The following is a 26,176-nucleotide window of genomic DNA, read 5'->3' on the forward strand; positions in this document are numbered from 1 at the left end:
TGTCCTGTCTTTCAGGGATCATTCCTTTGTTGCATAATGTCCAATATTTTTAAAAAACATTGTTGCATACATTACATCTACTTTGTTTTTTTGATTGCTTTAAGTAAAAGAGTAAATGGTATTCTTTTTTTACTATATTGCCTTCAATCAGGGTGATTCTCTACTGCTTTAGAAGCAGATATTTTTCTTATAGACTCACATGTATGACATGTTTTTAGTTGACACATATTTTGAGGTGAGGAATCAAATCCAGTGACTTACCGGCTGAAAATAATTTATTTGATAATACAATAAAATAAGTTAAAATATATAACCAACCAATTAAAATTGACAATAACGTGTAACTTTGGAATGGTTTTAGTAGAACTTACTCTTAAATTTTAAAAGCTAGAAATATTTTTGGCATTATTTATTCAGTGTTCAAACTTCCTTTAAAATAAATTTTCTTTATTTTTTAAAATCTTTATTGTTAAAAGTATTACATATGCTCCTCTTTCCCCCATTGACCTCTCCCATCTTACTTGTGCTGCCACACCCCAGGCCTTCACCACTCTATTGTCTATGTCTATACATTATGCATATGAGCATATGAGTTCATTGGTTGATCTCTTCATACCCTCAACACCCTCCCCTGTTTTCCTTCTGAGGTTTGATAGTCTGTTTGATGCTTCTGTCTCTCTGAGTAAAGTTTTGTTCATCATTTTATGTTGTTCAATAGATTCCACATATAAGTGAGATCATGTCATACTTATCTTTCTCTGACTGACTTATTTCACTTAGCATAATGCTCTCCAGGTCCATAATGCTGTTACAAATGGTAATAATTTTTATTTATTTATTTATTTATTTATTTATTTATTTATTTATTTATTTTTATTTATTTATTTTGCAGCAGTCTACTATTCCATTTCTAGATGTACCACTGTTTTTCAATCTGCTCATCTGCTAATGGGCACTTAGGCTGATTCCAAATCATAGATATTGTAAATCATACTGATATCTGCATAGTGGTGCACATATTTTTTCTGATGAGTGTTTCTGGTTCCTAGAAGAGATGTCACTGGGTCAAAAGGGAGCTCCATTTTTAATTTTTTGAGGAAACTTCATACTGTTTCACACAGTGGCTGTACCAGTTTGCATTCTCACCAGCAGTGTACAAGGGCTCCCTTTTCTTCACATCCTCATTAGCACTTGTTTCTTGATTTGTTGAAGGTAGCCATTTGACAGGTGTGGCATGCTACCTCATCACTGTTTTGATTTCCATTTCACAGATGACAAGTGATTTTGAGCATTTTTTCATATGTCTTTTGGCCTTCTGAATGTCCACTTTGGAAAATTTTCTGTTTAGGTCCTTCGCCCATTTTTAAATTGGATTGCTTATCTTCCTTATGTTAAGTTGTATGATTTCCCTATAAATTTTGGAGGTTAACCTTTTATTGGGTTTTTATGGTTTCTATCTTACATTTAAGTCTTTTATCCATTTTGAGTTTACTTTTGTGTATGGCATAAGTTGGTGGTCTAGTTTTATTTTTTTATATGTATCTGTCCAATTTTACCAACATCATTTTTTGTATTTCAACAAACTGGAAAACCTTGACAAATGGACATATTCCTGGAAAAATACAATGTTCCAAAAACTCAATCAGGGAGAATCAGAAAACCTGAATACACCAATACTATAAATGAAACTGAGTAAGAAAAACAAAACAAAACAAAACAAAACCTCTCAGCAAACGAAAGTCTTGTGCAGATAGCTGCACATGGGATTTTTACCAAACATTCAAAGAAGAACTAGCACCTATCCTCCTCAAACTATTCCAAAGAATTCAAGAAGAAGGAACACTTCTAAACTCCCTCTATCAGACCAGCATTACCTTAATCCCCAAACCAGATAAAGACATTACAGGACAAAAATCCCTGATGAACATAGGTGCTAAAATCCTCAATAAAATTCTAGCCAATCAGATTCAGAATTACATCAGAAAGATCATACTCCACTACCAAATAAGATTTATTTCAGAGTTACAAAACTGGTACAATATCTGCAAATTAATAAATGTGACATAAACAAACTGAAAGATAAAACCCACATGATCATATCAATTGATACAGTAAAAGCGTTTGACAAAATACAACACCCATTTTTAAAGTATTTTTTTATTGATTTCAAAGAGGAAGAGAGATATAGAAACATCAATGTTGAGAGAGAATCATTGATAGGGTGTCTCCTGCCCACCCCACATTGAGGATCAAGCCCACAACTCAAGCATATGCCTTGACTATGACCTCCTGGTTCATAGATTGATGCTCAACCACCCATTTTTTATAAAAACTCTCAGCAAAGTAGGAATAGAGACATCAAACCTCAACATATTAAAAACCCTATATGACAAACCTGCAACCAATAACATATTCAATGGTCAAAAACTAAAACCATTTCCCCTAAGAATGGGAACAAGACAGGGATGTCCACTCTCACCATTCCTGTTTGACATAGAACTGGAAGTGCTAGCAATAGTGATCAGGCATGCTATTGTACATAGAAAATCCTAAAAACATATTACTTCTAGACTTTATAACTGAATTCAGCAATGTAGCAAGATAAAAAATTAACACCCATAGATCAATGGAATTTTATACATCCATAATGAACTCTCAGATAAATTTTAAAAAATCCCATTTACTATTGCCACAATAACAACAGCAGCAAAACAAAAAGATACTTAGGAATAAACTTAATGAAAGAGATAAAACACCTGTACTCTGAAAACTACAGGACATTGAAAAAAGAGCTAGAGGAAGAATAAACAAATGGAAGGGCATACTGTGTTCATGGATTAGTAATTCAACACCATTAAAATGTCCATACTACCCAAAGCAATCAATAGATTCAATGCAATCATATAAAAATCCCATTGGCATATTTTACAGGCATAGAACAAATATTGCCAAAAAATTTATATGGAATAAAAGAAGAAGCCATCTTGAGAAAGAAGAATAAAGTTGGAGGGACCACAAATCATATATGAAGTTATACTACAAAGCCATTTTACTCATTATAGCACAGGAACAGGCATATAGATCAATGGAATGAGAAGAGGAACCCAGAAATCAACCCAGAAATCAACCCAGTCATTATGCTCGATTAATATGTGACAAAGGAGAAAGAGCATACGCTGGAGTCAAGATAGTTTCTTCAAAAGAAACTTCCTAAAGAACTCTTTTGAAATTCCAAGGGAATTTCATATATATATATGCACACACACACACACATATACAGTGGTTGGCAAAAGTTGGCTTTTCATTTGGAATACATGAAACACAGTTTGTTTTTGTATGATTACTTATTAACTAGAGGCCCGATGCATGAAGATTTGTGTAAGAATAGGCCTTCCTTCTGCTGGCTGCCAGCACCAGGGACCTGAGCCTTTGCTCTGGCCACTGCCTTCCACCTTCACTCGCTACCCAAAAGCCCTGAAGGGCCCAGTGAGTGGCAAAACGCCTGCAGAGTCACCGTGGAGATGATGCAAGCATCCTGTCCTGGAAGCCACCATCTTTGTTGCATCAAATTGCATATTCCCGCCTTATTGGCTATGGGCACTGCCATCTTTGTCATGAAATGATGATCAATTTGCATGTTCCATCTTTATTAGATAGGATTTGTATTTTTACAAATGAATAACTGTAAACATGCTTTTGCCCTTATAAATATTATTTGGGAACATATTTTTGATCAAAACTTTTTTGTCTGACAGTGCTAATGTGAGTCAAGAAATTTGTGTTTGTTTGTTTTTTAAAAGAAATTACTAATTTGCTTTTATGCTGCTTGTGTGTTTCATTAGTAAAATAATACTTAGGAATATGCATATATTAAATATATAATAGGACTGATTTTTAACATCTTAGAAGAGATTATATGGATTTTCCTTACTTGTTCCTGGTTTTAGGGAACTAGATATTTGCATATCTAACTAGTTAACCACAAAACTCACATACTCTGCTAATTTACTAAAAATTAATTTTTAAAGATCTATTAAGATCTGTGTATGAAGCATTGTTCTGTACACTGGTATTCAAAGCTAAGTATAATATAGTTTCTGATTGTGAGGAATTAGATTCTGTAGAGGAGGAAAATGCTTGAACTATCTGTTCAATCACCTGTGTAACTGCTACGATAGAAGGGAGAAGAGCTTTGACAGTCTGGGAAGCAGTTCAAAGGGAAAATATTCCTGAGCTTTAAAAACATAGGTTAGGAAAACAGGAGGAGATTGCCTTACAGAAAATTTCAAAGGAAGGAGCCTATGCATTGCATCCCTAACTCACTCTCTGGAGGCACCAGTCATGTTTACTATTAGATCTTTACTGAAATTATTTTACAACACATTTTCCCCCTTTAAAAATAGATTAGTTAAATAAACTATATCACCCACTAGTGTTTTTAATCTACTGTCCATTTTGTAGATAGGATATTTTGTGAACCTCAACCTATCTGGCGATATTCTGCTTAAGTTTTCCTAAGAATTCTCTCGAATTCCATTAGGAAAACACCTCAAGTGTTTAAAATGTGTTCTGAGCTCCTTTATGTTCTGTTCCCTGATTGCCCCCTAAACTTTGTTTCTATTTCATATTACTTTCCTCAATGCATATAGGGCAAGCCATATTTATCCCCATGTTGCTGTTTCTTTTACATTTCATGCTTTCTCTTGTCAACAAACATTTCTATGCTGTTTGAAATCCCTCCCTGGTATTTTTGCCTCCATCAGCAGGAATCTACAGAGATTCCTGCATGCTGAAGTATGGCTTTCTTATCTTAAATCTTTAAATTTCCCTTTAAAGAAAAATCTACACCGGCTCCGAGACAGATTAACCCTGGATTCCTTTCACTGGGTTTTCATATCTTTACAAGGGGCCCAGTGCATGAAATTCGTACACTGAGGGTGGGGGTCCCTCAGCCCAACCTGCCCCTTATCACATACTGGGAGCTCTCAGGGGATGTCCTACTGATGGCTTAGTGGAAGGCAACCGAGTGGATCAGGGGAAGGCACCAGCCCCATCACCCTGCTGCAGCAACTGCCAGTCACCACAGTCACCAAGGTGTTTTCTTCAACATGGACTCCAATCCCTTCACCAAGAAAAAATGACAACTTTCTTTAGGCATTTTTAAAATGTGTCTTTCATAGGATATGCATTTCTTTTTCTTTTCTTTTTAATCCTCAACTGAGGATATGTTTCCATTGATTTTTAGAGAAAGTGGAAGAGAAAGGAAAAAGGAAAAGACCTAGAGAAACATCCAAGTGAGAGGAACATTTTGATTGGTTTCCTCCTGCATGAGTCCTGATCTGGGCCCTGGCCAGGGAGGACCCTGCAACCTAGGCACATGTTCTTGATCAGAATCAAACCCGGACCCTGCTGTCTGCAGGCCGAGGAATTACCCACTGAGTCAAACCTGCCAGGGAAGGATATGATATTTCTTAGCTCTCCAGCAGCGAGCCTTTGTTTTTTTCTCCCAAAAAACCCTAGATCACCATTTTGGATTCTTATTATCCAAGTTACTAATATTATTAGTGGCATACGGGAAGCTTCGCCAATGTGCAGTCAGAAAAGAGGTTTCCTCTATAGTTCACACCAATCATGGGCTGAGCCCTGCCCAGGCCTATAGCCTCTGGCTAAAGCTTTAGGCCTGGGCAGGGGCCCTCCAGCTCCCTCGGACTGCAGACTCTTCCTCTGCCCCCTCATTCTGATTGCAGTGTTGGCCCTTCCCAGGATCCCCCTGGCTCAGGCCCTTCCCAGGCTGTTCTGGGCTTTCACGGCCTTACCTCACAGTGACCTGGGTGCCAGGATGTTCCTGGAACATAGAGGCTGGGTGCCTATGTATGCAAATTAACCACCACCTTTTTGGGGGAGGTTAATTTGCATACTCACTCTGATTGGGTATGGGTGTAGCAAGGGTACAATCAATTTACATGCTCGTCTATTATTAGATAAGATTTTCCAGATTGGAGAAGGGTGCTGTTACACTCTCTGCCTTCTGCCATCACCTCATTGTGCAACTGGTTTCTGTTTGTGTTAGTTATGCAAGAAGCACTGACCTTCAGGTCATTCCTCCAGCAAGTCTCTCCACTATCTAAGGGATCACTGATTTTTCCTTTTTATTGAGTGTTTTTCATCAGCTATCAAACTTGACCACATTTACGCCTCTATCTACTATCAATGATCTGTTCCCTTACTTTCAAATCTCACAAAAGCCTGCCTCATGTTCTTCCTCTCAGATGTTCTTTTGTTCCCAACTCTTCACTAAATGCAGCCTGTTCAAAATTGCCAATGATTTGCACATTACTAAATTCACTGGTCAATCTTCATATCAAGTCACACTGACCTTTCAGTAGATTTCATCAAAATTGCAATTTCTTCTCTTTGACATCCTTTGTGGGATGTCTCTCCTCTCTGAGAGGGGCATGTTCCAGCCTTAGGCGCTGGCTATTTCTTCTTTATACACACTCAATCTCACAGTGATCTCACTCTCCTGGATTCAAATTTCCATCTCACTTGTCCCAAATTATCTGGTTCTTGTTTCTTGGATTGCTCATTTCATGTATTCTCCTTATCCTCTCTGTTCTTTCTTCTGGAATACTTCTACCTTAGTTTAGGACTTTATATTTGCTATTTCTTCTGCCCAGAATGTCTTTTTTCCAGACATATTTGTGGCAGCTCTCTCCCTCACCTCATATTAATACTTTTTCAAATATAATCTCTTCAGTGAAAAGTTTCCCGATGAATCTGTTTAAATTGACCATCGCTTTTACCTTGGCACTGACTACACACTTTCACTGGTTTATTTTTATTCATAGCATTTACCCTCTAGTTTATAATGTATTTTATTACTTATTTTCAATTTCTCTGTTCACCTAATGGGATATAATATCTATAAGACATTTTTTTTAAATTCTTTTTTCAATGATGTCTCTTTACTGCTTAGAAAAGCACATGGTAGATGGTAGGTTTTAAAAATACTAATTGAATAAATAAATTTGTGAAAAGCACTTGCCCACTTTGTGTATCTTAATTTTTCTTAAAATTAAGTATTGTTATCACTTGTGACCAAATGAATCAAAATATTATAACTGGAATTTGTTATAAAAATGTTAGTTGAGGCCCTGCCAATGTGGCTCAGTAGTTAAACCAGGAAATTGACCTATGAACTAGGAAATCATGGTTCAATTCCTGGTCAGGACTCATGCATGGATTGCAGGCTTGAATCCTGGTGTGTGACATGGTGGAGGCAGCAGATTAATGATTTCTTTCTCAGCATTGATATTTTTTTAAAATCTCTCTCTCCCTTTCCCTTCCTCTCTGAAATCAAAACAAATATATTTTAAAATTTTAACTTGAGGCTAATGCATTATTTAGTCCAATGTTAATAGTCATTTCAGAATATAACTAGTCCCTGCTTCTCTCTACCTCAGAAGTAGCCATCAGAAGTCAGAAGTTCAGCTGCTCACTAGCAGACTGTGGTGGCTGCTGATCAGTCCTGTCTCTATGATCAGGCCTGGAGATAGGTTGGGGGATGCTGACTGGCTTAGAAACCGAGCAATCAGAACCAAATCTGGTAAACTGTGAGGAGCCAATGGCTGCCTAGGAGGTGGAGCTTTTGATGTTGACTGGCATAGAAACTGACCAATCAGAACTAAACTGGCTGGCAGAGGAGGGCTGTAGGGGAAGGTCAGGCAGGCAGAGGCAATCAGGGGTGATCAGGCCAGCAAGGAAGGGCAGTTGGTGGGAACCAGGCCTGCAGGGGAGGGCAGTTGGGGGTGAGATCAGGCCAGCAGGGGAGGGAAGCTGGGGGCTATCAGGCTGGCAAGCAGAGTAGTTAAGGGAAATCAGACAGCCAGGCAGGTGAGTGGTTAGGAGCCAGTAGTCCAGGACTTTGAGAAGGATATTCTACAGGGATTGGACCTATACCCGCAGTTGGACATCCTCCGAGGGTACCCAGATTGAGAGGGTGCAAGGCTGAGCTGAGTGACACCACCCACCATCCCCCAGTGCAGAAATTTTGTGCACCAGGCTTTAGTTCTTTTATAATATAAATTTAATTTTAATATATCGTAATTTAATATGTTTATTTTTGACATTCATATTGCATTAGCTTTTTTTCAATAATAGAAAAAAGATTTTGATGGACATTTTGTATAACATTTTGTACACAAGCCTAATGTACTATGAATAAAAATTAGATATGTAGTTTCTGAGCTAAGAAACTTGAACTTATTTAAGCATCTTGATTAAAAGTGTCAAATTGCCCACCTGATCCAAGTGAAGATTCATGGGTTTTTTAAAATATACTATTGTTGCAGTTTTAAGATCCTTTTTATGCTAAAGTTATTTATGAACTACTACTTTACTTAGTGTCTGGGGTAAGAATGTATTGTATACATTTACCTGTCATTTATTTTACTATTTGATGAAGTTCCTGGCTTTGCCCATTTTCTCTTTGACAGGTTTATTTGTTTCTCTTTTTATTTGCAAATTTTCATCAAGTATATTATCCATTAAATTTACATGTGGCAGTTTTTTCTCTTTGTTATTTCTGTGATAGTTCTATTATATTTACAGTAGAATAGTTTCACTTTTTCTCAAATATTCATTAGTCATTCTGGTATTGTTCTTTTATCTAATTTAACACAGAATGGTTTTCACATGTCTACTTCATTTATGTGAAGCTTCTTATGTGTCAGACACAGTTCTTTACAATGTATTCATTCCTCTAATCCTTACAAAATCCTTGTAAGAAGTAGCTATGCTTGTCATATTTTGCAAATGAATAAACAGCAATAAAGTTATTAAATAATTTTCCCAAAGTTATAACTCAGTAATTTACAGAGTCAGGATTTCAATCCAGGTGGTCTAACTCCATAGTTCATGCACTTAAACATAATGATGATTAGCCTTTATTTTCTTTTATTCAATACATTGTTTTATTTTTAAAATTGTAATATTTATTGTTTTTATTAATACTGTGTAAAATCAGTAGGTTTTATTTCCCCAATTATGAGGTTTTATAGCACCAAGAATATTTTTTAAATTCTTTCTTATCTCATGATTGAAAATGACGTTCTGAGTACATATTAAATCTGTATATAGTATAAATTTTGCACCTTAAATTTCTATTTAGTTCTATATTTTACTATTAGATTATCACCCAAATGATTGCATTTTAAAATATTTTCCACTTTTAAATTCTATTCTCCTTCACTAGTTTGTGTGTGTGTGTGTGTGTTTTTTTATTCAATTTATTGGGATAATATTAGTTACTAAAATTATATAGGTTTTAGGTATACATTTCATAATACAGCATCTGTATATTGCATTGTGTGATGCCCACCCCAAGTCAAATCTCATTCCATCACCTTTATGCTTTTCTACTCCCTCCCTTCCGCCATTCCCCTTTTATTCTGGTAATTGCCATATTGTTGTCTATGTCTATGAGATTTTCTTTTCTTTTCTTATTTTTTTTGGCTTAATCCTTTCATCTTCTCTCCCCTCACCTCTACTCCTTTGTTTTTCTTTTCTGATTGAGGTTTTATTATGAAGGAAAATAGGCAAAACCAACAATAAATATATTCTACCTGTCTTCATAGTTGAAGTGATAAATGGTCCCATGCATCAGGAATACACTTTGGCAAAGTTTAGCTTTATCACATTAAAAATATTCATATATAAAATAACTTTCTGTTAAAAATATACATTATTTTTAAGATGAACTTACAGGAAATACAAAAATAGTTAAATTTGGGAGAAAGGACATACTTTAAATAGCCTGAAATTCAGAAAATGTAATGTTAATGTTGTGTTACATACAGCTGCTCTCAGGGGTATATTGTTTTCTGCTCAGACCAGAAGTACTCAACATATATTTCCAAATTAATGTCTTTGAAAGGGGCCCTTAAGGCACTCCAATTCCCCTGTCAGGTATGTAAAAAATCTCTCCTGGTGCTACCTCTATCTTTTCTAAAAGGCATAATCACTAGCCATTCTAGAATTTTAGAGAGAGCTTTTTTTGAGATGTTTTATTCTATAGCATTAAAAAACATTTACAAATTACTGGTTTAAACTTAGAGCCTTAAATAATGGTTTATATTGTTTTAAAATATGAAATTAAGCAGTTATTTTTTCACATTTAATTTCAGACATTAAATTTATGTATCATTAACATCTTAATGTTTTAATGAAAGAAGTAGAAAATGGGGTATAATGTAGTATCACCTATTTGTTTCCAATACAAGTATAATATTTATAAGAATAAATAGTTAAACAGGAGTGACAGCATAATAAAATAAAAAAATTAGAACTTAGTATATTTACCCAAGCTGAATTAACATTTTCTCTAAATTTAAGGTGTATGGCAAGTTGAATGTCTGATTGTGATATTATTAGTTGTACACTTAAAACACTGAAGGACTCATTCCTCTATTCACACAGACTTCTTAAATATGAATTATCTGACCTGTATAAGTTTTTCTTTCAAATTGGTCCATGTGACCCTATGTTCCTCTCCTTCAGAACCATCAGTACTGCATTTTGACCAATAGTGTGAAACAAGAATTTTAAATTACTGCATTTATAATCTTGATAATATGAAGAGTCCCAAAATATTTATTTTTAGATGTTAAAATTAAAAAAAATCAAAACATTAAAACAAAAGATACTCCTATCACCCAGGAAATTCCAAGTGATTTGAGAGCTCTATATTAGGAACCGGAGTCAAAGATCAATGTTAGAATAAAATACGCTCCTGTTTTAGAAACCAAGAGATGGAATATATATGTAGAGTAAATATAAGTTAATAATTTGTTATAGTTATGCAACTATTCTATTGATATAATTGACCTACATATTATAATTACTCATTTGTACGTCTGTTCTCTCTAAAACTAGGGAGAACATTAAGGAAGGAATAGTAAAGCATAATTTTCACCCTCAATATATAAAAGGTAGAATAAGAAGCATGGGAAAGACTCCCAAATCTCTGAGGTAAGGCAGGGTTGGGTGAGTAGGTGGGAAGAGATGAACTTATATGCATATATGCATAACCCATGGACACAAACAACAGGGTGGTGAAGACCAGGGGTGAAGGGTAGGGAGGCTAGAAGAGGTCAATGGGGGGGAAAGGGAACATATATGACTTTCAAGAATAAAGATTAAATAAATAAATAAATAAATAAATAAATAAAGGATATAATAAATATTTGTTAAGTGAATGAATGCTTTTCTTTTCCCTACATAAAGTAGAACCACTCAACCCTTTTATTCAATATACATATCTTCTACTACCACTTTGAAAACTAATAAAAGTAATTGATATAATTTAAAAAATATTTTTTATTTATAATAAAACAATTTGAAGAGTTGCTTTAAAATGCTACATACTGCCCAACAGCTGTGGCTCAGTGAATGTTGATCTATGTGCCATAAGGTCATGACTTGATTACTGATCAGAGCATATGGTCAGATTTTGAGCTCAACTCCCTGTAGGGGGCATGCAGGAGTTAGCTGATCAATGATTCTCTGCTAAATACTGTTATTCTTAAAGTCATTTGAAGTAGATTCTACCTGTAGTCATGTGGTTGTAATTAGCTAGTTATCCTATCTAATAAAATAGTAATATGCAAATTACCCATCACTCAGCTACACCTACCAGCCACACTCACCAGCCAATCAGAGTGAATATGCAAACTGACCCAACCAAGATGGCTGTAGCCATAGAGAGAGCAGGAAGGAGGCTTAAGTTTCCCTGGCAATGGAGGTTGTCAAGCTTTCCACACACCCTTGCAGGCCTAGGCCTCCACTCAAGGCTACAAAGTTACAAGATAGAAGATACATAAATTCCAACAGAAATGGCGGTGGCCACAGAGCTAGCAGAAGGCGTGGCTCTGCTCCAGGCTATAAAGTTTAAAGATAAATAAATTCCAGATACCAGGGCCTCAGCTTGGGTTTCTGGTGGGTGTGGCTGACCTGCAAACCATCACAGACCCATCTCCCAGGCTGACCCATGACCCAAGTGAACCCCCACCCTGATCCAGGACACCCTTCAGGGCAAACCAGCTGACCCCTACCCATATACCAGACCTCTATCCTATCTAATAAAAAAGTAATTTGCAGATTCACCATCACTCCAACACACAAGATGGCTGCCCCCATGTGGTCAAAGATCCTGCCCCCATGTGGACACAAGATGGCCAGCAGGGGAGGGCAGTTGGGAAGCACCAGGCCTACAAGGGAGGGCAGTTGAAAAGGACCAGGCCTGCTAGGGAGGGCAGTTGGGGGCAATCAAGCCTTCAGGGTCGGGCAGTTAGAGGTGACCAAGCTGGCAGAGGAGGGAAGTAGCGGGCAAACAGGCTGGCAGGGGAGCAGTTAGACATCAATCAGGCTGGAATTGGAGTGGTTAGGGGGGTGATCAGACTGTCAGGCAAAAGCAGTTAGGGGCAATCAGGAAGGCAGGCAGGCGAGCAGTTGAGAGCCAGCAGTCCTGGATTGTGAGAGGGATGTCTGACTGCCCATTTAGACCCGATCCTGGTGAAATTGGGCCTAAACAGGCAGTTGGACATCCCTCCAGGTGTTCCAGATTGGAAAGAGTGCAGGCTGGGCTGAGGGACACGCACCCCTCCATGCACGAATTTCATGCACTTGGCCTCTATTTAATAATAAGAAGGGAAAACTGGACACCCTAAACATGTCATTTGTGCAGCTTTACCAGGTCGCTATAACTGCACTCCCCAGGCAACCACTAGTCTATTCCCCACAGATCAATGTGGGAAAGAACTGGACAAATGGCAGATAAATGCATGCTCACTAAATTTGGGGTGACAGCGAAGGTGCTTGTAGTCAGTCAAACTTTGGAAGTGAGATCATTAGCCAGAATGGGCAGGGCCACTGCAAGCCTGCTAAAATTTGGGATTACATAATCCCTGAGACAACCGAGCTCTGCTCTTGGCTCATGGGGTTTTCTTGTTCCTGCTTCCTCTGAAACCATGTGGCACTGTGGACCCTACATACAATGGACTAATGAAGTACAGTTAGAAACTCAAATTAAGCTAGCCTAATGCTGGACTGAGAACTGCTCCAATACAAAGTGAAAATCCTGGACACTGGCTCTGATTCTAACTCTGCTGAAGCCATAGCTACACTTCTTCCTTGGGGGACAACGATAAATGGGGCCTTGAAAACTTAGGGGTATAATTTCACAGAAATAAAGCTTTATACAACAGCTCATCCTGTTATGCAATTCTCAGAATATTCATTTTCTCAGGATATCTCAACAGTAGAGGTGGGGCCAGCTGGCGAGTGGGTGATAGGGGGCAGGGCTGATATGGTACCATCATCTTTCAAACCAGCAACCTTCTGGTGCACATGACAATGATCAACCAACTGAGCCACTCTGGTTAGACTTATTATTATTATTTTTAATCCAGGCTAATGGTGATAAAAGTTATTGTGAGCTTTTGAGAGTCATGCAGAAAAAAATCTTGTTTGTAATATTTTTGTTATTGTCAAGAATTAGCATAGAGTCATAAAATAGTCTGTAAGAAAGTATTTTTATTATTACTGAAAGATAATTTGGTTGGATATTAAGAGATCTGAAATTAGATTCCAATTCTCTCAATAATTAGGTGTGTAAGATTTACCTTTACTACCTGGTGTCTTCATGTGTGAAATCGTGGGCACTTGTAATATGTGGGCCTCTTTGAGCCTTCAAATTTTGTAAAACTTATTTACAAGATAATAAGGAAAGAATTTCCTTTTAATCATGAATTTTATATATATATATATATATTTGTGGCATTTCATATAGCTTTTGCATTTTGAAGTATTAACATTTGTAATGAATTTAAAGGTACTAAAATGTTCTTCCACAGAAAAATATTTCATTAATAGTAATTTTCCTAATGTAACTGTTTTTTATAGATTATTCTAATGGCAATACATATGCCTTAGGAGATAATAGACACCATAAGTATATGTATTTGTTGAATGAATGAATTCTACAATCTTTATATGCTTTTGAAAGTTACCTTCAGCTACATTCATTCATTTACTTAACACATTCCCTAGGGAAATAGTATAAAGGTAGCTTTATCTATCAAATAGGAAAATATTTGGGTCATCCCAGGTCTTCAAAAAAAAAAAATGCTGGAATCAAGAGCAGTAAGAAACACTTGAAAGATGAGAAATGACCAAATTAAAAGATAGAGTCCAATATTGGTGATATATTGTTCTTCCCAATTTGCTGAAAGATCAACCCAGAATCCATATTTTTAAACAAAATTATTAAATGGTGTATTTTTGTTTTTATCATTTTAATTTTAGAAAGCAGGTAGAAATAATAATTTCCTTTGTATATTTGAAAAATTCAAGTGTTTGGTGTTATAAATGAAAGGTATATCTGGGGTTTTTGCATTCTTTCACTTAAATATGAGTGTTAAGAAAAAACTATATTATATTTATTCAAATACTGATTGAGTTGTTAGTTCTGAAAATTTCATAGTCTACTGATTTTTCTTGTCATTTTTTTTTTCCCTGGGAAATGTCTAATTTAGAAAACTGGATGTGGGAAATATAAGATCAGGAATTTGTGTTCAATGCAAAGCAGATCAATGATCTTTTATTCATCTCTTAGATGGATTAAGAAATCTAGGTACATTTGGATCTAGTAAGGATATGTAATACATCCAGCTCCATTGTAGAGTAAATTTGAACATTGAAGTTTATCTTCTTAAAGCTCTCCACTTCCATGTAAACCAGGCCTGCCCTTCATTCTTTTTTTTTTATTTTTAATAATATATTTTATTGATTTTTTACAGAGGAAGGGAGAGGGATAGAAAGTCAGAAACATCGATGAGAGAGAAACATCGATCAGTTGTCTCCTGCACACCTCCTATTGAGGATGTGCCTGCAACCAAGATATATGCCCTTGACCGGAATCGAACCCAGGACCCTGAGTCCCCAGGCCAGTGCTCTATCTACTGAGCCAAACTGGTTTTGTCCTGTCCCTTCATTCTTGATCAGATATTTCTGTTGATAATCCCTTTTCTTTTCATTGCTTACATAAAAAAATGGAAAGGGCATTTTTAAAACTCATTTTTAACTTTTTATAATGGGCTAGGGTATCAAGAATTAAGGTAGGGTAAGAACAAACGGGAGAGAAGCAATAAAATGTACATGTGCAGGTAGACAGATCTATCCCTGAAGGATAAGAAGTCTTTACATAACTGATCCTAAAAAGAAACAAAAAAAACAAAAGCAAAACAAAACACTCATAAATGTCCTAAGTCAAAATTTTTGAAATCAAAGAGGTTTGAAATCAGAACATGAATGAGAGCTTATCCAGGGGGTTGTCATCAAAATATGAACATTGGCCTACTACAATAAAAACAAACCAAAACAAGGCTTAGGAATTAAATTTTTTTTTTCTGAATTAGATTACAAACTATTGAAAAGATTATGCAAAATAATTTTTTAAACTTCTAGTTCTTTGTTAGAAGAAAGTTTAAAATATTGATATATTACATGTAGTTTATTATTTATTTATTATTATTAAATTTATTGAGGTGACATTGATTAATAAATTTATATAGGTTTCAAGTATACAATTTTAAAATGCACCATCTGTACATTTCTTTTTTTTAATATATTTTTTATTGATTTTATACAGAGAGGAAGGGAGAGAGACAGAGAGTTAGAAACATCAATGAGAGAGAGTCATCGATCAGCTGCCTCCTGCACACCCCCCACTGGGGATATGCCCGCAACCAAGGTACATGCCCTTGACCAGAATCAAAACCGGGACCCTTCAGTCCCCAAGCCGATGCTCTATCCATTGAGCCAAACCGGTCCCGGCACCATCTGTACATTTCACTGTGTGTTCACCATCTAAACTCAAATCCCTTTCCATTATCATTTATTCTTCCATTACCCTTTTCTACTTCCCCCCATCTCCTTCCTCTTTTGTAATCACCATATTGTTGTCTGTGTCTATGAGATCTTTATTGGGAGGTGAGGATTAATCCCTATATCTTCTCACCCAGCTCTCCAAATCCCCTCCTCTTGAAAACTCTGTCTATTTTCTGTATCTATTAATCTATTTTTATATTATTTGTATGTTTATTTTGTTCATTATAGTCCACATGTAAGTGAAGTCATATGGTGTTTTTGACTGGCTTATTTCACTTAGCATAATACTCTCCAGATCCATCCATGTTGACACAAAAGGTAAGATTTCCTTCTTTTTACAGTTAAATAGTATTCCATTGTGTAAATGCACCACTGCTTTTCCAATCCACTCTTCTACTGATGGGTTTCCAAATATTGGCTATCTATAATAATAAAAAAGTAATATGCTAATTAGACCAGACAGCTGAACGACCTTCCAGATGTCAATCTGGATGTCCTTCTGTATGAAGCCACCACAGCAGGAAAAGTGGCAGAGGTAATTAGGGGCAATCAGGCAGTCAAACAAACAGTTAGGGGTGACCAGGCAGGTAGGCAAGTGGTTGGGGATGATGAGGCAACCAGGCAAGTAGTTGGGGGCAATCAGGTAGGCAGGCAAGTGGATGGGGGCAAGGGACTGCTGGTATAGGCCTGATCAGGCATCCCCTGAGGGGTCCCAGATTGCAAGAAGGTGCAGGCCAGGCTGAAGTAACTCCCCCCTGCACAAATTTCATGCACTGGGCATCTAGTTGTAAATAACACTGCAATGAACATAGGAGTGCAAAAATTCTTTCTAATTAGTCTTTCAAGTTTCAGATATTTTTCCAAAAGTAGAATTACTGTATCTAAGGCAGTTGCATTTTTAATTTTGGGGAAAACTCCATAGTACTCTTTCCCAACAACCTACCTTCCAACCAACAGCATGTGAAGTTTCCTTTTTCTCAACATCCTCCCCAACAGTTGTTGTTTGTTTATTTATTGATAATAACCTTTCTGGCAAGTGTGAGATGATATCTTGTGGTTTTAATTGCATCTCTCTGATGACTAGTGACCTTGAATATCTTTCTATAGTATAACATACATAAAAGAATAGTTCATTACTCTTCAAATTTGGATGCCATATTTGGTTTCAAGGAAGAGTCTGGGTTGTACTTTAAAAAAAAATTAAAGTAATATAAGTTTTCCTTTTTATAGTTTGTAATTACAGTCATATCTATATAAATTATTTTTATGCTTATTCATTAAATTTTAAGACTAATATTTAGCAAGGGTTCATTTGTTTTAGTACACTGACCAGTTAAAAATAATTTATAGAATCTCTTTGATTTTATTTTTCTGTCACACTTAAAAACAGATTATATAGAAAGTATAAAAGATAGAATATGAAATAAAAATATATCTTTCAGTAAAATTTTTAATGTATTTTATATTGGCACATGCTTATAGAATAATGTAAATTATTTTAACAAGCAAACAAAGAAAGTCTTAGCTTACAAAGTATTTATATATATAATACATATATATATAACTTTAGACAAAAATTCCTTTTAGTTTGTACTCTGCTAGCAACATAAATCCATTACAAGGTATCACTCCCTTCTAAGATTCTCACTTTATTTTCTAAATACCTCATAGAAAGTAAAAGAGAAATAATTTAAACTGTTGAAAATGTGAAATAAGTGTACATGAAGTGAGCTACGAAAATATACCAAACAAGTTGTGATAGCATTAATGTTTCATGAACATAGGAACAAAAAAACTAAAGAATGTGTGTGCACCAACATTAAAAAGACTTGTTAGCTAACATATCCCCCCCGCAAAAAAACTATTTTAGTAATAGCATAACATACTGAAAGAAAAGCATTGACAAAATAAAATTAGGTGTTGAAATACTTTCAAGTAGAATATTAATTTGTTTCCTTATTTGTTGTATGTATGCATTAGAGGTAAAAAGGGAAAGTGAATGTATGGAAAAGAAATTTCTCTGTCATGTACTAAAAGCCTCAGGGAAACAAGGTGGTGTAGATAATAGAACTAACCTAGGAAGTAATTTTGATTACCTGTGCTGATGGTAACCACATGCAGGTACATAATAGTCATTAGAAGGGGTTATATTGAAATAAAAAATAAAAATTGAGAAAATGGAAAATAGCAATAGAAGATTTATTATTCACAATTTCTTTGCAAATTTGTAACAGAGAATTGGGAAATTCAAGGCTGGAAATAAAGGAAGGTTGATGATAAAAGAAAAATTAGAGTACTTTTTAACAAAATACCCTATTCTGTCTCAGAAACAAATAAATATGAAGTTGAGGATACATAGGATAAGACAGGAGCTGTGTATTGCATATAATAAACTATATCTCAAAATGTAGGCTTAATTTTTGATGCAGTGAATATTTTCACAGTGGGAAAGTAGGCCTGCACTGGATGTAAGGTTGCCAGGTTCTCTTCATGCAGCTGAAAGCAATTTTGCCCTAAAATTCAAACAATTTCTTGTAGTGTCCAATGAATCTTTACACATAGATATGTGAAAGTATAAAAAACAGGTTACAAGACAGTCATCTAGAAAGAAGCATAATGAGGCTTTGACTTTTCTTGCAGGTTGGTGTCACTGTGCTCATGAACTTGAATTTCAAGGTACTTAGCTTGCTCTTAGACAGCCTATTCAGCAGAAAGTTGAGAACAACCACTCAGTGTTACAATGGGAACAAATTACAGTGTTTTTTTAATTTTTAAAATTTATAGTAAAAAGACCATGAGAGTACTTATTCAACTATTAAAAGTAAATTAAAGCACTGAATTATTAAAGTAATATACGGTTGAAACATAAAAGTTTGGAAACAGGGTTTAGTACTAGCCTTTAGTCCTCATCTTATAAAAGCAGCCCTAAGTTTTGTGTTTCCTTCTTTATGCTCCCAATAGCTTATCTTAACAAGGAGAATGAACTGATTAGTATAACATACACAAAAGCATTGTTTTTAGCTGTTCTTGAATGGGTGTAAATTTGAACTAGGGTTACTCATGCAGTATCTGTGGGTTTCTCTTAAATTTCTGTATGTGGCACCCAGCTGGACTCCCATTATAGATTTACAGCCTAAACAGACAACCCTGCCCTTAACCCATGTAAAAGTAACCATAATTAAACCCCCCTATGGTAACTGTTGGTAGGGATCTGAAAGCAGCCATTACTTCCAATTGTAGGGATGTGGGAAGCCTGCAGAGCTGTGCTGGTTTTGCAGCTGATTCACAAGAGCTGAGGCAGTGGAAAAATTAGTGTAATCTAAGGGAAATCTTATGAACGGACATTGAGACATAAGAAAATGTGGCCTTTAATTTTACTCCATTCAAGAAGTATTTACTTGCTTGATTCTGTGCATGAGGGATGATTGGAAGTCTGAGATTTATCATGTAGGGTGCATTTCAGACTGACACTCAGCTGATACACACTGACACAGCAATTCTGAGTGTTAAAATATCGAACTGCTGTGATTCCACTTGACAGTCAAGCCTTATTCTTTCAAATATGGCTCTCTTCTCTGTCCAGACAGAATGTTTTTGGATTCATGTGAACCTTAGAATCAAATCAATAAAGCCAAACCTGCCTTAACCAGTTTGGCTCAGTGGATAGAGCCTTAGCCTACAGACTACAGGGGCCCAGGTTCAATTCCGGTCAAGGGCATGAACCTTGATTACAGGCACATTCCCAGTAGGGGGTGTGCAAGAGCAGCTTATTGATGTTTCTAACTCTCCCTCTCCCTTCCTCTCTGTAAAAAATATCAATAAAATATATTTTTCAAAAAAGAAAAGAAAAGAAAGCCAGACCTGACCTGCACAGCAGGGATTCTCAAAGAGCCTGGTGCAGACAAAAGCTGTAACATCAATATTTTTCAGTCAGTAAATGTACCATGGTGGTAATTATGTGTTTTCAGTTTAACTTCTGCATAAATGGATTAGAATGAAAGATATATCTGAAAACAAAGATTGAAAACATACTGTGAAGAGCCTTGACTGTGATGCTCAGGATTTAGCCCAGGATTAATGTTTGTTTAGTTGTTTAGCTGTTTTAAAAGAAGTAGGTGACACGATTAAGTACTCTATCTAAAACAAAAACAAAAACACCCCTATTAGTAAGATAGTGCATGGATTTGACGCTTGATGTAAGTATCCAACCTAACTAGGAAAGAATTATAATTGCGATAGAGCACATGCCAGGCGTCTTGAAACTACGGCCCTCGGGCCACATGCGGCCCACAGAGGAGTCTGATCCGGCCCGCCAGGTTTTTTGGGCAGTGAGCGCAGCCGAGGTGTTACAGTAGGAATTAGAATATAGTCCGGCCCTCCAGCTCTCTGAGGGACCGTGATCTGGCCCCCACTTTAAAAAGTTTGAGGACCCCTGTGACATCCAATGTTATTCTTTGAAATCTATTCTGTTCCTTTAATATCTAATCTGTACTGTTTCTAATTTCATAAATAGCACTTCTTTTTGCATTCCTCATAAATTTATGTAAAAAACTATAAGATCAGGTCTCCTTTTTTGGGAAGACAGAAGGGGAAAAGGAGTTCAAGTACAACAAAATCAGGGTGAATTATCATGCCTGGTGTTCATTTTCATGCCCTAGGATTATAGAAAGACCAAGAGAGAAAATAAAATGAGAGGAGGTTCCCATAGTGAATTTTTATTATCTATTTCTTTACTAGGAGGTCTATATCTTGGATTCAGGATTTTGCCAGCTAAAATTCCCTTGTAAAGATTCCCAATATTTAGTGCTTCCTAAAGAATTGCTTTTTAATTTTTTAAACCATTTGTGAACTACAATAGCCTAAATTAAGACATTAATTTTATTGAATTGTTTTTCTTCATATTTCTGTACCCTTTATTGCCCACAATTAAGTTACTATTGCTTGAAATTATAATTACTTTATGATTATGCCTTTGCAGATGAAGTTCTTATTCCTTCACCTGGGAAATTTTGTCCACCTGGGATATTTTTGCCAATCTTCAGCAACTACCTGCAACTGTCAGTGCAACGATCAGCTTTGCTTTAAGCTCACGAAAGAACAAAGCTTAGGGATTAAATCCTGCCCAATTTATTTCATACTTATTACATCTTCCAGGTTAGGCTGATTAATTTAAGGAGCTGACTTTGCCATCTGTGAGATGAGCAAAGTCTCAGAGTGATGTTATGTTCACATTTGAAATCAATATGCATGCTGAAAGGGAGCATTGCCAGGAAATTTTAGCTAACTAGCTGGATTACCCGTCCTTCATGGGATATTATTGTCAATGAATTTAACAAGGTCCAGGTCTGAAACTCCACCTTATTGGTCTAGGAATAGGATTTTATCAGTGCACCCAGATGTCAAATAAAAGCAGAATGCTTCTTGGTAAGCAAGGTATTAGCCTCTGAAAGGCAGTGTTCATAAATTTTATGATTAGACAAGTAGTTTTCAAGCTGCATCATTTGAAGCTCTAGAATCACTGTTCAATATGGCAAATACTAGCCAGACATAAATATTATACATTTGAAATATGGCTTGTAAAATTGAAGATCAGAATTTTAAATTTTAGTTTTACTGAAAATTTCGATTTTAATTAAATTGTTAATTTTGTTAGATTTTAATCTTAACTAATTTGAGTTAAATTGGTTACTTATTTTAGTTTGGGAAACATAAAAATTATGTTTAGAATAACAATGGTATGCAAATATACCTTTCAACTCTGTGAAATCACAGATTTCCATTGAGAATTAAGCATCTGAATCAAGTTGTAGAAGCAAAAAATGAATTTGAAGACTTAGTCAAAAAAAAACAAACAAGAAAAATTGTATCCTGCTGCACTGCTGAATTTATTAAGTCTAACAATTTCTTATGGAATCTAGGGTTTTCTATGTACAATGTCATGTCATCTGAGAATAAGGACAGTTTTACTTCTTTTTTGTTCCAAATTAGATGCCTTTTATTTCTTTTTGTCTGACCACAATGGGTAGCACTTCCAGTACTATGTCAAATAGGAGTGGTGAGACTGGGCATCTCTGTCTTGTTACTAATCTTAGGGGAAATGGTTTTAGCTTTTGCTCATTGAGTATGATGTTGGCTGTGGGTTTGTCATATATGGGTTTTATTATGTTGAGGTATGATCCTTCTATTCCCACCATGCTGAGAGTATTACCAAGAAAGGGTGTTGGATTTTGTCAAATGCTTTTTCTGTGTCAATTGATTTGACTATGTGATTTTTATCTCTAAATTTGTTTATGTGATGTATTATATTTATTGATTTGCAGATATTGAACTATCCTTGCATCCCTGGGATAAATCCTACTTGGTCATGGTATATGATCTTTATGATGTACTGCTCGATTCATTTTGCTAGAATTTTGGCATCTATATCCATGAGGGATATTGGCCTGTAATTCTCTTTCATTGTTTTGTCTGACCTAAATAGATATTTTTCGAAAGAAGAGATAAGGAAGGCCAAGATACATATGAAAAAAAAATGCTCAAAGTCACTAATAATCCAAGAGATGCAAATCAATACAACAATGAAGTACCATCTCATACTTGTTAGAATGGCTATCATCAACAACTCAACAAATGACAAGTGCTGGTAAGAATGTGGAGAAAAAAGGAACCATGGTGCACTGCTCGTGGGAATGCAGACTGGTGCATCCACTGTACAGAACAGTATGGAGTTTCCTAAAAAAAACTAAAAATGGAACTCCCATTTGACCCAGTGATTCCACTTCTAGGAATATATCCCAATAAACTAGAAACACCAATTAGAAAGGATATATGCACCCCTATGTTCATAGCAGCACAATTCACCATAGCTAAGATTTGGAAACAGACTAAGTGCCCATTAGCAGATGAGTGGATTAAAAAACTGTGGTACATCTACACAATTGAATACTACATTTCAGTAGAAAAGAAGGAGTTCTTATCATTTGCAACAGCATGAATAGAACTGGAGAGCATTATGCTAAGTGAAATAAGCTAGTTAGAAAAAGATAAATATCACATGATCTCACTCATTTATGGAATATAATGAACAATATAAACTGATAAGCAAAACAGATTGAGAGACAGAGAAGCATCGATCTGACTGTCAAACCTCAGAGGGAAGATAGGGGAGGGTGGAGGCAAGGGGGAAAGACCAACCAAAGGACTTGTATGCATGCATATAGGCCTAACCAATGGACAAATACAACAGGGGGGTGAGGGGATGAGTACGAGGGGAGGGAGGGTAATGGGGTGATAAAGACATATGTGTAATAATCAATTAAAAATTTTTAAATTAAATTATCTCATAATAGAGTTTATGTTGATTACATAGTGAAATGATGATTTTTTATATATTAGGTAAAATAAAACAAAGTTATAAAATTAGTTTCACCTATGACTTCTTACTTTTTGAAAAGGTGGTTCCTTGGTGATTTAAAATAATACCTTTAAGTTATAGTAGATATGTATTAAATAAAGCTATTCTATCTAATTAAAGAGTAATATGCAAATTAACCACCACTTCACTACACCCACCAGCCAATTAGAGCAAGTCTGCAAATTAATCCCAACCAAGATGGTCGATAACCACAGAAAACAGGAGGGAGGCATGGGTTTCCTTGGCAATGAAGGAAGCCAAGCTTTCCACATACTCTGGCAAGCCCAGGCCTCCATTCAAGGGTACAAAGTTGCAATTATAGAAGGTAAACAAATTCTAATAGAAATGGCGGCAGCCACTGAACTGGAAGAGCAGGAGGCTAGGGTTTCACTGGGCGATGGATGGATAAAGCGAAGCTTTTGTAGCCCTGGCACGCTCAGATCTTACCTCCAGGCTACAAAGTTTCAATTACAAAAGATACATAAATTCCAACAGAAATGGCTGCTGCCACAGAGCAAGCGATGGCCTGAGGACTGAAGGGTCTTGGGTTCAATTCCAGTCAAGGGCATGTACCTTGGTTGTGGGCACATCCCCAGTAGAGGAGCGTGAAAGAGGCATCTGATAGATGACTCTCTCTCTTCGATGTTTCTAACTATCTCCCTTCCTCTCTGTAAAAAATCAATAAAATATATTAAAAAAAAAAAGAGTAATATGAAGATTGACTGTCACTCCAACACACAAGATGGCTGCCCCCATGTGGACACAAAATGGCTACCACAAGATGGCCAGCAGGGGAGGGCAGTTGGAAGGCACCAGGCTTGCAAGGAAGAGCAGTTGGAGGTGATCAACCCTGCAGTGGAGGGCAGTTAGGGGCAAACAGGCTGGCAGGGGAGTGGTTAGGGGGTGTTCAGGCTGGCAGGCAGAAGTGGTTAGGAGCAATCAGGAAGGCAGGCAGGCGAGAAGATTGGAGAGGGTGTAGGCTGGGCTGAGGGACACCCCATTACCCCCCATACAAATTTTGTGTACCAGGCCTCTAGTACTAGAATATTTGATGTATGAGACAGAAGGTCAACAGTGTTATCCTCTCCATACCAAACATTCTTAAACAAGTGCAGCTCTTCTCTTCTACTATACTATTTATCTGTTTTATACCTTATCCTTCCATATCAGATTGAATCTTAAGCTAGAACTCTAGTGCTGAAAATAATGTTTAAAAAACGTTATTTTAAATCAGAATGAAATTTAATACAGTAGTATGATGCTATTGATTTTTGATTTCTGCAATTTAAGTATGATATGCATAGGTGTAGAATTTTTGGTAGCCAATCTGCTTGGTATTCATTTAATTTTCTGGTTTTATGTTGGTGTCTGTCATTAATTTCAGAAAAAAATTGGCCATTTTTTTCAATTATTTATTCAGCCATCATGTCTTTCTTCTCTTCCTGGTATTAAAATTATTCATATATGCTGAAGCCAGTTTGGCTCAGTGGTAGAGCGTCGGTCTGCGGACTGAAGGGTCCCAGGTTCGATTCTGGTCAGGGGCATGTACGTTGGTTGCGGGCACATTCCCGGTAGGGGGTGTGCAAGAGGCAGCTGGTTGATGTTTCTCTCTCATCGACTTTTCTAGCTCTCTATCTCTCTCTCTTCCTCTCTGTAAAAAAATCAATAAAATATATTTATAAATAAATAAATAAATAAATAATAAAATTATTCATATATTACACCTTTTATAGTTTTCCCACAGTTCTCAGATGTTCTGTTCTCATCATTCTGTTTGCATTTTACTTTAGAGTGTTTCTATTGACCTGCCCTGAAGATCACCGATTTTTTCTTCTCTCTTGTTTATTTTACTAAGTCCATCAAAAATATTGTTTATTTTTGCTGTAGTGTTTTTGTTTTCTAATATTTCCCTTTGATTCATAGAGTTTCCATCTTTTTGTTTATATTATCCAGATATTCTTGCACGTTTTCAACTTTTTTCCATCAGAGACCTTAATATCTTAAAGATAGTTATTTGAAATTTCCTATATGATATTTTGAAAACTATTTCCTGAGTCATATTCTGATACTATTTTTTTTTTTTTTGGTGGGGGGGGAGGGTCACTTCAGACTTTTTCTTAACTTTTAGCATGCATTGGGTTGTTCTGTTGAAAGCCAAATATGATGTGTCGTATAAAAGGAACTGAGGTAAATAGAGATTTATGTTAAAAGGAATGTTAGCCAAAACCAGTTTGGCTCAGTGGATAAAGCATTGGCCTGCGAACTGAAAGGTCCCAGGAGGCAGCTGATCGATGTTTCTAACTCTCTATCCCTCTCTGCTTCCTCTCTGTAAAAAATCAGTAAAAATATATTTAAAAACAACAACAAATGTTAATCTGCCTGGAAGTTAGGTCATGTTTAATGTTTCTTATAGCTGTAGGTTCCAGAAGCTTTAAAATACTATAGTGTTCTTGTTTTTGTTTCTCTTGCTGTCTTTGTGCTTCCCTAAAACAGAGCCTTTATTTTAGACCTCTTTTAGTTGTAATCCACAGTTTCTATACTCCGTCCCTTTTGTTGTGTGGTAAGGTATGGGAGAGAGGAAATATTCCATAAGCATGTGATTATATCTCAGTGTATAAATGGATCTGCGTCTCTGGATTGTGACCTTCCTAGCTGTTTCTTACCTTGCCCAACCCACCGTATTCATTGATACAGGAAGACTGGAGGGTACTGGAGCCTAAGTGTTCTTACCATAGGTGGGTTAAAGTCTAATAGGGTCTTTCCTCCTGGAAAGTAGCTCTGTGGGAAAAGGTGCGAGCATATTTCACAATGGCTACT

The 26,176-nt window shown here is 36.2% G+C and overlaps 1 long non-coding RNA gene across 1 annotated transcript; it reads left to right on the forward strand.

Moving 5' to 3' along the window:
* The first annotated feature begins 1,574 nt into the window (after positions 1–1,574).
* Positions 1,575–23,102, forward strand: LOC118730407. Its single transcript, XR_004991456.1, has 3 exons — positions 1,575–1,692; positions 21,622–21,629; positions 23,070–23,102. It is a non-coding gene; the product is annotated as an uncharacterized LOC118730407 (long non-coding RNA).
* Positions 23,103–26,176: the final 3,074 nt, after the last annotated feature.

The sequence above is a fragment of the Pipistrellus kuhlii genome, unplaced genomic scaffold (genome assembly GCF_014108245.1).
Source record: "Pipistrellus kuhlii isolate mPipKuh1 unplaced genomic scaffold, mPipKuh1.p scaffold_m20_p_1, whole genome shotgun sequence".
Classification (NCBI taxonomy): Eukaryota; Metazoa; Chordata; class Mammalia; order Chiroptera; family Vespertilionidae; genus Pipistrellus; species Pipistrellus kuhlii.